Raw genomic sequence first — 14,501 nt, forward strand, 5'->3', positions numbered from 1 at the left:
AAAGTGTGTTGTGTTGTGTACTAATCCATGTACAAGATCATTGTATATACCTTACACAGACAAAAGTATTGGGACGCCTTATCTTCTTATTGAATTAATGTGTTTCAGCCACACCAATTGCTAACAGGTGTGAAAAATCAACTATATGAAGGGAATAATATGCTACAGGCCTTGCAGCAACATTTTAGGGAAGGCTCTTACTAGGGCTGGGTGGTATGACCCAGTATTTTTTTTGTATGACTGGGACTATATGTCTGTGGTTTATTTGACTGTCATAAGTACATAGAATATAAAACATTTTCATTTCACCATGTATATAATGAAGATTTTGAGTACTATAAGCTTTGCTTGGCCCTACAAAATGTCACAATATATGATGGAATCAGTACACGTGAAACAGGTGCAATAAATAAAATGTTTATTTAATATTTAAGTATTGTACAATTACCCTTAGCTCCCCCTTTAACAAATAAAACCACATTTGCAAACTCCACTGTACAACTTGACCACAGGTCTGTTGTAGAAATGTGGATGACTTTATATATCACCGCTTCCAGTCCACTTATAACGTTGAACTAGCGACTAACATGAAAGCTCTTTCTTGACTGTCTATAGAGAAATTGTGTCCTTGCATATGTGGATTGTTACTGCATCCCTAATGTTGTTGTTGTTGTTTGCAACTTTGTCAGGTTCTTCCAGTTCTTGGTCTTCCTCTCTTCATCCTCCATCTGTTTTTTTTTTTCACCGTATCGAGGAATTCTCTCTCTTCTGTTAACACTGTTATGCTAACTCTCAGGGCTCTAGAGTGCGACCAATTTGGTCGCACATGCGACCTAATTTCTCAATGGTGCGACTAAAAAAAATCTCAGGTCGCACCGGTGCGACCAGCCGTTCAAGGGGAAAAAAGTCTCCGCTACTCTGAAAGTCTTCCCGTGGTTCAACAACAGACACACATCAGGCCCATATCATGGTCTAAACCAATCAGAGACAGTGAAGGGCGGGACAATATTGTATCGGTGATATGTGAGCGACATTCAGCTCAACCAATCAGAATGCAGCACTGGACGTTCAGTTAGTTTAGTTTTGTATATGAGACTCGCCGGACGGCCAAAGTATAAAAGTTCGGTTTCTGGAGCTAGGCAGTTTAAAGTGTTGTAACGCTTACTGAAGTCCTGACTAAACCGTTACAGTGAAGTCTACCTTGTCGTGTGCTTTTATTCCCACACATTCATCACCACACAGCAAGAGACCCGTAACAGTGGTGAGCCGACCCTCTAGTAGCAATAGGCTAATGCTAGCGGTTAAGTGCGACGATAGCGAAAGTAAAAACACAATAATATTTTCGTCAAGTAAAATATAAAAATAACTAAAAGACAGTGAAGTGTTAGAATACATGTAATCAAAATACACAGTGAGTGCACCGCAATCGATTTTGGGAATCTGTAAAAGATCCAGTAAAGCCGATAATATAATGCACTGCATTTAAGATTACACTCTAACACTAGAGCCCCATACACACACACAAAAAAAAAAAAAATATATATATATATATATATATACAGTGCTCAGCATAAATGAGTACACCCCAACAGATTTGTCAGAAAACCTTTAGTTTCTTTACAGAATCAACATTTTCTATGGGGTACTATACTACAGAATACTCCTACAAATGTGGGCCATTGATTGCAAACAAGATTTGTTCATTTGTACACACAAAAAAAGTTATTTTCTCAACAAATTCATTCAAGACCATGTTGCAAAAATGAGTACACCCCAATGAAAGTCTTAGGAGTTTAGACTACAAAATTCTAATTAACATGAATTTAACCACATGCGAGTCTAATTATTCATTAAACAGGTGTCCAGCAGACAGTTGACAGTTAAAAGGGCATTACTTAACAAAAAAAACCCCATCCCTTTTCATGCTGTCAGCAGTGGCACCACATGGAAGAGAAATGTCACAAGACCTGAGAAAGAAAATTGTTTCTTTACACAAGAAAGGTGAAGGCTACAAGAAGATCGGCAAAGCTTTACTGATCAGTCAGAATACTGTAGCAAAAGTAATACACAAATTTAACAAAGATGGAACTGCAACCATCTTACAGAGACGTCCAGGCCATCCACGGATGTTAACACCCAAACAGGAGCGTCTTCTGATGAGAAGTGTTGAAGAAAATCGGCATGCAAGTTCACTGCAGTTAGCTAAAGAGGTAAAAAGGCAAACTGGGGTGACTTTTTCCCGTGACACAGTACAGCGTACACTGCAGAAGAATGGCATGCATGGGTATCATCCACGAAGGAAGCCTCTCCTGAAGCCCATGCACAAAAAAGCCCGCCTAGAATTTGCCAGGGCCCATGCTGAAAAAGATGAAGACTACTGGGACTCTATACTCTGGAGTGATGAGACCAAGATAAATGTTTTTGGAACTGATGGCTTCCAAACTGTATGGCGTCGCAAAGGTGAGGAGTACAAAGAAGAATGCATGGTGCCTACAGTGAAACATGGTGGTGGCAGTGTCCTTATGTGGGGCTGCATGAGTGCTGCTGGTGTTGGGGAGCTGCATTTCATCGATGGTATCATGAATTCACAGATGTGCTGCTCTATATTGAAGGACAAGATGCTACCATCACTTCATGCCCTTGGTTGTCATGCACTTTTCCAACATGACAATGATCCAAAACACACATCTAAGGCCACTGTTGCATTTCTGAAGAAGAACAGGGTGTAAGTGAATCAGTATGTCTCCTGATCTGAACCCAATCAAACACCTATGGGGAATTCTGAAGACACAGGTTGAGCATCACTCTCCATCCAGCATCCAGGCTCTAAAAGAGGTCGTTCTTGAAGAATTGAAAAAGATAGACGTTGCAATTTGTCGCCAACTTGTTCATTCCATGATTAGAAGACTTAATGCTGTCCATAAAAATCATAGTGGTCATATAAAATACTAGATGTAGTACTTTTTGATGTGGGGTGTATTCATTTTTGCATCAACTCATTTGAGTAAAACTGAATATTTTGTAATCTAAGTTATATTATTAACCTTACTTTTATGTTATGGGTTAAAGAAATGTTCTATGAAACTCAGTCTTGTCAAAATTTAGAAAATTGTTCCTGTGTTCAGTGAGATATTGATTAAAATCTTACTTTTCAAAGGGGGTGTACTCATTTATGCTGAGCACTGTATATACATACAGTGTATCACAAAAGTGAGTACACCCCTCACATTTCTGCAGATATTTAAGTATATCTTTTCATGGGACAACACTGACAAAATGACACTTTGACACAATGAAAAGTAGTCTGTGTGCAGCTTATATAACAGTGTAAATTTATTCTTCCCTCAAAATAACTCAATATACAGCCATTAATGTCTAAACCACCGGCAACAAAAGTGAGTACACCCCTTAGTGAAAGTTCCTGAAGTGTCAATATTTTGTGTGGCCACCATTATTTCCCAGAACTGCCTTAACTCTCCTGGGCATGGAGTTTACCAGAGCTTCACAGGTTGCCACTGGAATGCTTTTCCACTCCTCCATGACGACATCACGGAGCTGGCGGATATTCGAGACTTTGCGCTCCTCCACCTTCCGCTTCAGGATGCCCCAAAGATGTTCTATTGGGTTTAGTCTGGAGACATGCTTGGCCAGTCCATCACCTTTACCCTTAGCCTCTTCAATAAAGCAGTGGTCGTCTTAGAGGTGTGTTTGGGGTCATTATCATGCTGGAACACTGCCCTGCGACCCAGTTTCCGGAGGGAGGGGATCATGCTCTGCTTCAGTATTTCACAGTACATATTGGAGTTCATGTGTCCCTCAATGAAATGTAACTCCCCAACACCTGCTGCACTCATGCAGCCCCAGACCATGGCATTCCCACCACCATGCTTGACTGTAGGCATGACACACTTATCTTTGTACTCCTCACCTGATTGCCGCCACACATGCTTGAGACCATCTGAACCAAACAAATTAATCTTGGTCTCATCAGACCATAGGACATGGTTCCAGTAATCCATGTCCTTTGTTGACATGTCTTCAGCAAACTGTTTGCGGGCTTTCTTGTGTAGAGACTTCAGAAGAGGCTTCCTTCTGGGGTGACAGCCATGCAGACCAATTTGATGTAGTGTGCGGCGTATGGTCTGAGCACTGACAGGCTGACCCCCCACCTTTTCAATCTCTGCAGCAATGCTGACAGCACTCCTGCGCCTATCTTTCAAAGACAGCAGTTGGATGTGACGCTGAGCACGTGCACTCAGCTTCTTTGGACGACCAACGCGAGGTCTGTTCTGAGTGGACCCTGCTCTTTTAAAACGCTGGATGATCTTGGCCACTGTGCTGCAGCTCAGTTTCAGGGTGTTGGCAATCTTCTTGTAGCCTTGGCCATCTTCATGTAGTGCAACAATTCGTCTTTTAAGATCCTCAGAGAGTTCTTTGCCATAAGGTGCCATGTTGGAACTTTCAGTGACCAGTATGAGAGAGTGTGAGAGCTGTACTACTAAATTGAACACACCTGCTCCCTATGCACACCTGAGACCTAGTAACACTAATGAGTCACATGACATTTTGGAGGGAAAATGACAAGCAGTGCTCAATTTGGACATTTAGGGGTGTAGTCTCTTAGGGGTGTACTCACTTTTGTTGCCGGTGGTTTAGACATTAATGGCTGTATATTGAGTTATTTTGAGGGAAGAATAAATTTACACTGTTATATAAGCTGCACACAGACTACTTTTCATTGTGTCAAAGTGTCATTTTGTCAGTGTTGTCCCATGAAAAGATATACTTAAATATCTGCAGAAATGTGAGGGGTGTACTCACTTTTGTGATACACTGTACATACATACATGAATAGATATACTCTATTATTATTGTTATAATTTTTATAATAGTGTACTATAATGAGACTATAATACTATAATTAACTGTAAAGAGCATGGGAAAACCATGGCCGTCAAAATTGTATTTGTGACTGGTTCTAATACATTTTGAATTGAAAGCATGAAAAGCACAATGCATCTATAAAACACATTACATGCCGCAGTAAATGCACTGCCCATGGGTCCCCTCTCCCCACTGCCTTTCAGCGGCAGACAGCAACAAACATCAACAGACGAGGCCATGTTGACCAGACTGCTATTTAATCATTTACAAGTCAATATTGCCTATATGGACAGCGAAAAAACAAGTGAACCTGTAAAACTAAGGTGTTATCGCATTTAACACCTTAGTTTTACAGGTTCACTTGTTTTTTCGCTGTCCATGCAGTTGAAAATTAGGGTGCACCTAACTTTTGTGCTGGTGCACCTAAGAAAAAAAGTTAGGCGCACCAGTGCAACCAGTGCAAAACGTTAGTCTAGAGCCCTGCTAACGCTACCTGTCTAATATGTGAGCTGCATTTAATCTGCACAACACTCCATAGCGCTTTTAGTGGTGAACAATATTATATGATTTGCTGCCTATTAAAGCCTACAGCTGTGCATTAACTGTGCTACGGTATGGCGGTATTTGAAAAAGCCATACGGTATGAGGAATCAAAGACGGTATACCGAATGTACCATCATACCGCCCAGCACTAGCTCATACCTAATGGGCTGTGCTGGATGGGCTTGAGCTTTGTGTGTGTATGAAGGAGGGTGGCTTCTGTTTCTGATTTGCTGCCTACTGAAGCCTACAGCTGTTGTATTACCTGTACTCCGGTACAGCAGTACATGAAAAATTCATACGGTTTGAGGAATCAAAGACGGTATACAGAATGTACCATCACTAGCTCATACCTATTCCAGCATGGCTGTGCCCCTGTGTACAATGCAAGCTCTATAAATACTTAAATAAAAGCTTGGTTGAAAGAAACTCCACCCGCCTGCACAGAGCCCTGACCTCAGCCCCACTGAACAGCTTTGGAATGAACAGGAATATCAGTTGAGGCCTTCTTGACCAACATTAGTGCCCAACCAGACAAATTCCCCCAGTGTCTGTTGGCTGTTGTTATAGCCTTAAACATCACATAGAGGTCACTCTATTTTAATACCTTGTGTTTTTGAAATGAGATGTATAACAAACTCATGGTCAGGTGTTCAGATACTTTTGGCCATATAGTGTACTTTAAATAGGAAGCTTTTTCAGAGACTGCTCTGATAATTAGGGAATCTTATCTGTAAGATGCTTTTAGTTTATTCATGCCTGACCTTCCTAAGAAAGATAGATCATTTCATTATCTTAACATTATAAAGACATTTTATAATGTACTTTTTATAAGGCCATTTATACAGTAGGTTATATACTTAAATACAAATTCTGAAACAATGTGTAACAGCATTAGACAACACCAACTTTGCATTATATTCTAGACCTTGGAACAACATGCAAAAAAACTGCACCCAGTTGGCACAGCGGTCTATTTTGCTAGCTTACCACTATCAGCCAGATGAACATCTTCACAGACATGACTGGCTATGTCTGAGGAGGGGGTGGTGAAGCCCTGCAATGGATTGATGGCCTGTCCAGGGTATTCCTGCCTTGTGCTCCATGTTACCAAGTGGAACCAGACCCACTGCAACCCTAATTAAAATAAAGTGGTGGATGACAACAGTATGAAATGTTGAATAAACAAACAAAAAAACTCAACAAATCATTGCAATTACATCTAATACCCGAGGCATTTGGCTTTGTGTCTGAATAAGGGGCAAACGGGCGACACAGTGGCTCAGTGGGTTTGATTTCCAGGTGGGATGGTCCGGGTCCTTTCTCTGTTGGAGTTTGCATGTTCTCCCCATGTCTGTGTGGGTTTCCTCTGGGAGCTCCGGCTTCCTCCCACAGTACAAAGATGTGCAAGTGAGGTGAATTGGAGATGCAAGATTGTCCATGACTGTGTTTGACATTAAACTTGTGAACTGATGAATCTTGTGTAATGAGTAACTACCGTTCCTGTCATGAATGTAGCTAAGGTGTGTAAAACATGACGTTAAATCCTAATAAATAAATAATAAATAAGGGGCAAAAACCGTCTTGTAAACTGCTTCCACGCTCGTGTCATACTGCATTCATTCATTCATTCATTCATTCATTTATTAATTCATTTCCTCCTCTTCAGTAAGTGCTTCATCCTTGTCTGAGTGAGTGTTATCTAAAGCATATGGCTGAAACACTGGGGTGGGCCACCAGCCTATCACACATACGTACTGGAAGAAGTTACTGGAACAGTAGGTTTCCTGAGAAAGATACTCTGACCTTGAAGGTCAGGCTGGAGAAATGAGCTTGACATGTTTATAAGAGAGGCTGGAGTTGGAAAAGCCTGAAATGTAAACACAAGCTTGTGTAGGGCTGCTCTCTCTGTGGAGTTGAGGCTAATGGGCTGTGCTGGATGGGCATGAGCTTTGTGTGTATATGAAGGGGGGGTGGCTTCTGTTTCCACACTGGAGAAGAGGAGCTTGGGCGAACCTCTTTAAGCTAGTGCGTGACGCTCTGGAGTCTTTTGAACATCATGTGACGGCCACTGCTAAGTGCAAGATTATTTTTGTGTGGCCTCATGTTTGTGGCTTTAGGCAGTCATAGAGTTTTACCTATTTATTCTGCATGCAGAGGCTACAAGAGTTTGTTTTTTCTTTCTTTCAATGATTGCTGTGTCCTAATTTGAATCGTTAGCCCTAATAACTTATTAAAAATTGTAGTGAAAGTTTGTGTATTGACTGTGACATCTGACAACAATGTACCTCAAAGAAAAATTGGAAGGGATTTGCATATCTCTCCCTCTACAGTGCATAATATCATTAAACCATTCAAGGAATCAGGAGGAATTTCAGTGCGTAAAGGCCAAGAGCACAAGTTTAAGCTAAATGCCCGTGATCTTCGATCCCTCAGACGGCACTGCATCAAGAACCGCCACTCAACAACAGCTGATATAACCACATGGGTGAGGGATTACTTTGGCAAACCTTTCTGAGGCACTACAATACAGAGTTACATACACAAATACCACTTAAAACTTTACTGTGCAAAAAAGAAGCCTTATGTTAACCATGTCCAGAAGCGGTGTCAACCTCTCTTGGAGGCTTGGAGGCATCTAGGATGGACCATCACACAGTAGAAACGTGTATTGTGGTCAGATGAATCAGCGTTCCAGGTCTTTTTTGGAAAAAATGGACGCCATGTGCTCCGGACCAAAGACGAAAAAGACCATCCAGACTGTTATCAGCAACAAGTCCAAAAGCCAGGGTCTGTCATGGTATGTGGCTGTGTCAGTGTCCTTGGCAAAGGTCACTTAGACTTCTGTGATGGCAGCACTAATGCAGAAAAGTACATTGAGATCTTAGTGCAACATATGCTGCCTTTAAGACGTCATCTTTTCCAGGGACGTCCATACTTTTTTCAACAAGACAATGCAAAACCACATGCTGCACACATTACAAAGGCATGGCTGCGGAAGAAGAGGGTACGGGTACTGGACTGGCCTGCCTCCAGTCCTGACCTGTCCCCAGTAGAGAATGTGTGACGACCCCGTACTGTTGCACATATTTAAGACGTGTTTGCAGGCAGAATGGGACAAAATAAAAGCTGAAACACTAAATCACTTGGTCTCCTCGGTGCCAAAACGTCTTTTAAGTGTGGTGAAAAGGAACAGCAACATTACAAAGTGGTAAATGCTTTACTGTCCCAACTTATTTGGAATGTGTTGCAGGCCTGAAATGCAGGAATGGATGTTTATTAATTAATAAAATGAAGTTGAAGAGAAAAAACATGAAATATCTCAGGTTCATTCTGTCTGCAATCAAATAAAAGTCAAAGTAAATGAAAGAAACTCTTGTGTTTTTTTTTATTATTTGGATTTTTCATGCTGTCCCAACTTTTTCTGATTTGGGGTTGTACAATAAAAAAGTACTTTATTTATCTTATTCATATTTTTGTCAATTATTTCTTAGCTGGAGAGTGTCGTCTATGAGGTGGAACACCTACGTTTGAAATGAGTCTCAGCAGCCCCGCTGCTGCTCGAACTTAGGTGTGAGGAGCAGATTTCTTTTGCCATGTGACCAAATGTCATTTGAATAAGTCTGATGGATTTGCTTTGAGGAAGTGCATGTTTTTTTGTGACTAGAGAACTGAAAACTGCCATCCCTGAATGGGTTGGCAGAGAGAATGGGAGGTCTCTGGAGTTCCTGCCCATATCCTGCCTCTTGTCCTTATCAGTGGCATCTCCGTTGGCCCAACCTGATCCCCCGAGACAGGTGCAGGATTGCTGTTAGTGCCATTGAATTCAGAGGGCCATTTCTCACTGGAGGTACACACTGAAAGGACGACATGGCAGTCGTCTTTAGTGGCAGCGAGAAAAATCTTACCTAGACTGGAGTTTGTGTCGTGACCTGTGCAAGAAGTGGAAAGCTAGTAGCCATCTTGCATTTGCAAACTTTTAAGTTCTCCTCATGCACAGTTTGGACTATGACTTAACACCTTTTGTTATTCGTTGGTATCTTCATACTTCATGTCATTACCAGTCTCAAGTCCTGCCAAGTTGGATGCCTTCTGGTCAAGCTGTATGCCAACTGGAAGATGTCAGTGCTGCAGAGATTAGCGGGCAGGCTTTTCCACCGAGCTGGTCCCTGTCTCGGTGATACGGATGGTGAGGAGGGCCGCGAATTCCGGTCCCAGGATGACCAGAAAGCCTTTGTGTCCAGTGAGTGGCGCGGTTTAAGGAGTATCTTTAGAGAGGTGGAGCCAAGGCTGCTCTTGGTTGGGTAGGACTAATAGAGAAGGGGTTGAGGATGTGGGAAAATGAGATCCCATATCAAAGATTTGGCCTCCTTAAGTTTTTGCTTGATTGTTATGCTTTAAGGGCTTCTGACTTGCGATTTAGCAACCCAGGTCCTGTAGCTGAAGGACTCTAAAGCTTTAGTAAGGATTAGATCATTTTAATACACTTCTCTGCAGAAGCTCAGTGGACCGACGCAGCTCTGCCAGCACGCACACACAGAGACCTTTTTATTCACCTTCTAATGTTTGCCTTGTTGCCTGGTGTTGTCTGTGTCATGCAGGAGTTCCAGGGAGGCCGTGTGTCCGTCTCCCATGGAGATCCGTCAGTGTGTCTTGTTTTGTGGAGTCTCTCTTTCTACCCCTGCTCGCACTTCTCTTCTCTTGCCTGACAGTGTGGTGCCCATCTAGCCTCTGGTATTGCTCTTTTAAGCATGACTTCCTTAAAAAGTATGCATTCATGTAGTGATTTAACATGCTGTCAAGGTGGAGCCTTTACAGAGTCTATAAATATCTCTGGGTTACTGCCCATGACTTGCATAACTGACTCTTGTAATTTGTCCTTGCTTCATGATGATGAACGTTTTGAGCTAGGAGTTGTCTTTACACTTTTTTTTTTATATTTAGTCCTGCACACTGACAGCATTCAGAAAAATATGTAGTCTAAAACTACTCCAATCTCTGCGACACCTCGGGTATTAAATATTGGACAAAAGAAAAGATGTAGACCCCAATGGGCAAGCTGTTACGACAATTATCTCTACACCTGATTGAACTTTGACCTAGCCGCTGACCTTTTCAAAGTGCCTTCAATAAGACGAACTGTTTGATATGACGTGGCAAAATGACTCCAGCGGTATGAACAATGCTTAACGTGAACAAAGCTTGACGTGACTTATTGTGGTAAAACAACGATCGAGGAATTTCATAGGTGGAGAGAACTTATAACCAGTAATAATTGAGAGGTTTAGTGTTCCTATGTCACTCATTACGATAATTAGACTCTTTTGGAAAAGCTGATTTTTACAATTTCTCAGCCCCCCGAGCTATAACACAAGTTTAAAAGTGAAAGAGTGAATGCATATTCGTCTCATATGCACACTATGATGACGTTTTACCGCGCTGCTAAAGCCAAGCGCTGATCAAAGCAGCAGTTTGCACTTAGACTCGCAGTAAGCGAAGCCCAAAATGCTTCTTATGTGAACATGCCCTAACGCTTAGCACTTTGTTTACATCGCTCACCCCTTTGTTTTCCTGCACAGTGCGGCCTACGTGAGCCAAAAAAGGTTCTCGTATGCACGTCGAGTTTAAGGGGAACGTTGAGTTTAAGGAAAACGTCAAGTTCAAGGGTACAAATTTCTCGATGAAGAGCGTTGTTTCAAAAAGTTTAGGGAACGTCAAGTTACAAGGTACCACTGTAGTCCAACAATTTAAGAGCAGTGTTCTTAATGTATGATTGTAAGGAAAATCAGGGATTTTACCATCTACAGTTCTTAAAGTTATTAAAAGATTTAGAAAAGACATATTTTATACATCTGCTTGAAGGGCAATTTTAAATGTCTGTGGTGTTTGATCAAACAGACAGTGCTGCATTAAAACCGATATGCTTTTGTATTAAAAATGTAACCACATTGGTTCTTTTTGTCATTGTTGCCATATTTCTTTAACATCTCATTCCCTCTCAGCTCTTGTCCTCTGGCAAGAGCTAAAACACCTTGCCTGGGCGTCTTTGCAAATAAGCACAGCTTTTTGTTCTTTTATGCATGACCCTGTGTGAACTGGGATCAGTGCTGGAGTGATTTTAGCACAAGGCAGGGCTGTATATATATATATTTATATAGTATTGATAACACATGCATTATATCACAGTAGGGGATTAAGAATCAAATTAGATAAGTGCTCCAGATATGCCCAATCACTGGTAGACTGTAAGATTGTGAGTTCGATGCTTGCTGAAATAGACTTCAGGGTCAGGAGTCCAAAACAGCATAATTGTGTCTGCTCTATGGGTGTGAGAGATAGCTGTCAGATTCCTCTCACCCAGTGACTGGCACATTAGCTAATGTGTACTGAAGGTATTAGTTAGCACCCTCATCTTTCCAGTGATACTGCATAAACTATAACAATTGTGCCTAGATTTACACAGATCAGACATAACATTAAAACCACCTCCTTGTTTCTACACTCACTGTCCATTTTATCAGCTCCACTTACCATATAGAAGCACTTTGTAGTTCTACAATTACTAACTGTAGTCTGTTTCTCTGCATGCTTTGTTAGCCCACTTTCATGCTGTTCTTCAATGGTCAGGACCACTACAGTAGGTAGGTATTATTTAGGTGGTGGATGATTCTCAGCACTGCAGTGACACTGACGTGGTGGTGTGTTAGTGTGTGTTGTGCTGGTATGAGTGGATCAGACACAGCAGCGCTGCTGGAGTTTTTAAATACCGTGTCCACTCGCTGTCCACTCTATTAGACACTCCTACCTAGTTGGTCCACCTTGTCGATGTAAAGTCAGAGACGATTTCTCATCTATTGCTGCTGTTTGAGTTGGTCATCTTCTAGACCTTCATCAGTGGTTACAGGAAGCTGCCCATGGGGTGCTGTTTGAAAATGTAATGAGCTGCCTTGCTGTCTACTGCCTACATCAGTTGAGAGGAATCTTACAAGTCATCGACTTATAAGTCAGGTTCTTCAAGCGTGCAACTTAGACAGTGATTACATCAGTTTTCGCTTGCTGAGCTAACGCAGGTGGCCTCATGCCATTCAAACCAATAGGATGAGGTGGCACAACACGCTAATATCTCCCTCCGTGTACCACAAACTGTTAAAATATCACTGACAAGTCCGAATTTGCAAATAAATGACACTTGTACATCTTTATAGAAATAAAAAATCAATGATAATTTATTTACGTTTTAAAATAACTCAGTTCGTTGCTCCGCATTCGTCCACCATATTTGTAATTTGTGAGAAAAGTTGTGCCGCACTGAATGCTGGGATTGCCTTCACTGCTGAGGCAGCATCGGATGCTCCCTCATTATTCAGTCAAAATACAGTTCAAATTTAAGGTAACTTACTAGACAGCATTTAAGGTATGTAAGAATTTAGACATGCCTTCTGCTCAGTAGCGTGCGTAGGATGATGTAAAATGCTGTCTACGTAGAGAGCTTACTAAGTTTTCGAACACACCCTAAAATACAGATTGGTGACTACATTGGTGGGAGTTGGCAACAATTAAAAAACTGGGAGAACTGGTTTGGCGCTACCTAAGAACACTGGGCGAATAGCAGGAATACACCCCAGACGGGTCGACACACTCAATCACTTCCTACAGACGGTAACTGGTAGTAAGGAGCAAAATCTATATTTCCTAAAACCCACGTTGCTGATTAGCACCCACTCTCTACCAGCTTTGTCAACAGACAAAAATTGTGCTTTTCTGTCAGTAATACCAACCAATTTGATTGGTGTGGTTAGTAGTCATTAGGGCTGTCGCGCTAACCACAATTTTGAAATATCGCGGTATAGACCAGCCAACCGCAGGGCATGCTGGACAACCGCAACACCGCGGTATTCACGTTTTTTCTTTCTTTCTTTCTTCTCTTTTTTTGTTTTTTTGTTTGCAGGGTCCATCTTGTTTTATATGTTTACAATCGGGCGTAATAAATGTTAAATAAATTCATAATGAAAATGAGCTAGGAGCCATATTTTCCCACAACCTGTTCGCATGCGTTGCTGCTGAGTGTCAGGCTTTGTGTTTTAAAATGTAAATAATCACAACATTAATTAGAGGCAAGTTTATTAATGATTAAATTGAGTTCACACTCAATAAAATACTTGTAATTTAGACTATATTCAAACAGCCTCGGCGTACTAAAACACTTAATGACGGTTAATATGGCAGTGCAGCCTGCAAATATTCTCTTGCTGGAATGATTTAAATGTATTTTTTTGTTGAATAAAAATGTATTGAAACGAATAATAACTTAAAATGTAGTATATATTGTTATGTTAATTATATCTACTAAATAGATAGTTAATAGTGGTGCAATAACCAGGCTAGATTTGCTTTGATCTGTAAAGTCGCATGCAGGATCAGTACACGCGTGTATTAGTGTAACATCGGTAACGTCGGGAACATCGCTACCCCACTCAGATCCTCTCTTAACCACATCAGGTGAACATAAACTCTTTTTTTTTCGTTTCACAGTGTATATCTATCCTAGGCTAGAAGCTTAATTTAAACCTTTTTTAATAGAGAAAAGACGCGCATCCCTGCTCTGTTCTGTATTTAACATTAAACACGCATTTCATTGGTCTTAAAGCTGTTTCATCTTTGTCATTATAAAGCAATAATATATCGAGTCATAGCCTAACAATAAAGCTTGTTTATATAGCTCTAAAATCCAGATTAATTAAGTAATTTTCAAAAACAAAAAAACAAAAATGGCAATATCACCGCATACTGCGATATTGAGACGGGAAATTCCGCGACAGCCCTAGTAGTCATTAATGAATTTGCCAAAAATCTGTTTAAAAACGGCTTAATAAAATCAAATCAGCACCACTAGATCAGTTGATTTATTCAGTTCATGTCATGTTGAGGTTTGAAAGCCTGCAGATATGTCAATTGATCTGACTGATTGATCGTGAACTCCATCAAATGGTGAACAGTGGCTATTCCCAGTGTAAGAAACTGCACTGTGCTGCCATTAACACACATTCTGTACCTTCAATGAGTTGACCTGCCAGGAG

At 41.1% G+C, this 14,501-nt stretch overlaps 1 protein-coding gene and 1 long non-coding RNA gene across 3 annotated transcripts in view; one reads left to right on the top strand and one right to left on the bottom strand.

Moving 5' to 3' along the window:
• The window catches only part of prkacaa (protein kinase, cAMP-dependent, catalytic, alpha, genome duplicate a), a 57,737-nt gene that overhangs the window by 11,878 nt on the left and 31,358 nt on the right, over window positions 1–14,501 (top strand). The gene's annotated exons all lie outside the window — the stretch shown is intronic.
• Window positions 2,799–14,501, bottom strand: part of LOC134333691 (uncharacterized) — a 48,567-nt gene continuing 36,864 nt past the window's right edge. Inside the window, exons 3-4 of one of the 2 annotated variants that reach the window (XR_010015401.1) lie at window positions 6,415–6,561; window positions 2,799–2,841 (exon numbers count right to left, since the gene is read on the bottom strand). This is a non-coding gene — a long non-coding RNA (uncharacterized LOC134333691). Of the gene's footprint in view, window positions 2,842–6,264; window positions 6,562–14,501 lie in introns of those variants that run through there. The other variant, XR_010015400.1, reaches the window with a different exon arrangement.

The sequence above is a fragment of the Trichomycterus rosablanca genome, chromosome 2 (assembly GCF_030014385.1).
Source record: "Trichomycterus rosablanca isolate fTriRos1 chromosome 2, fTriRos1.hap1, whole genome shotgun sequence".
NCBI lineage: Eukaryota > Metazoa > Chordata > Actinopteri > Siluriformes > Trichomycteridae > Trichomycterus > Trichomycterus rosablanca.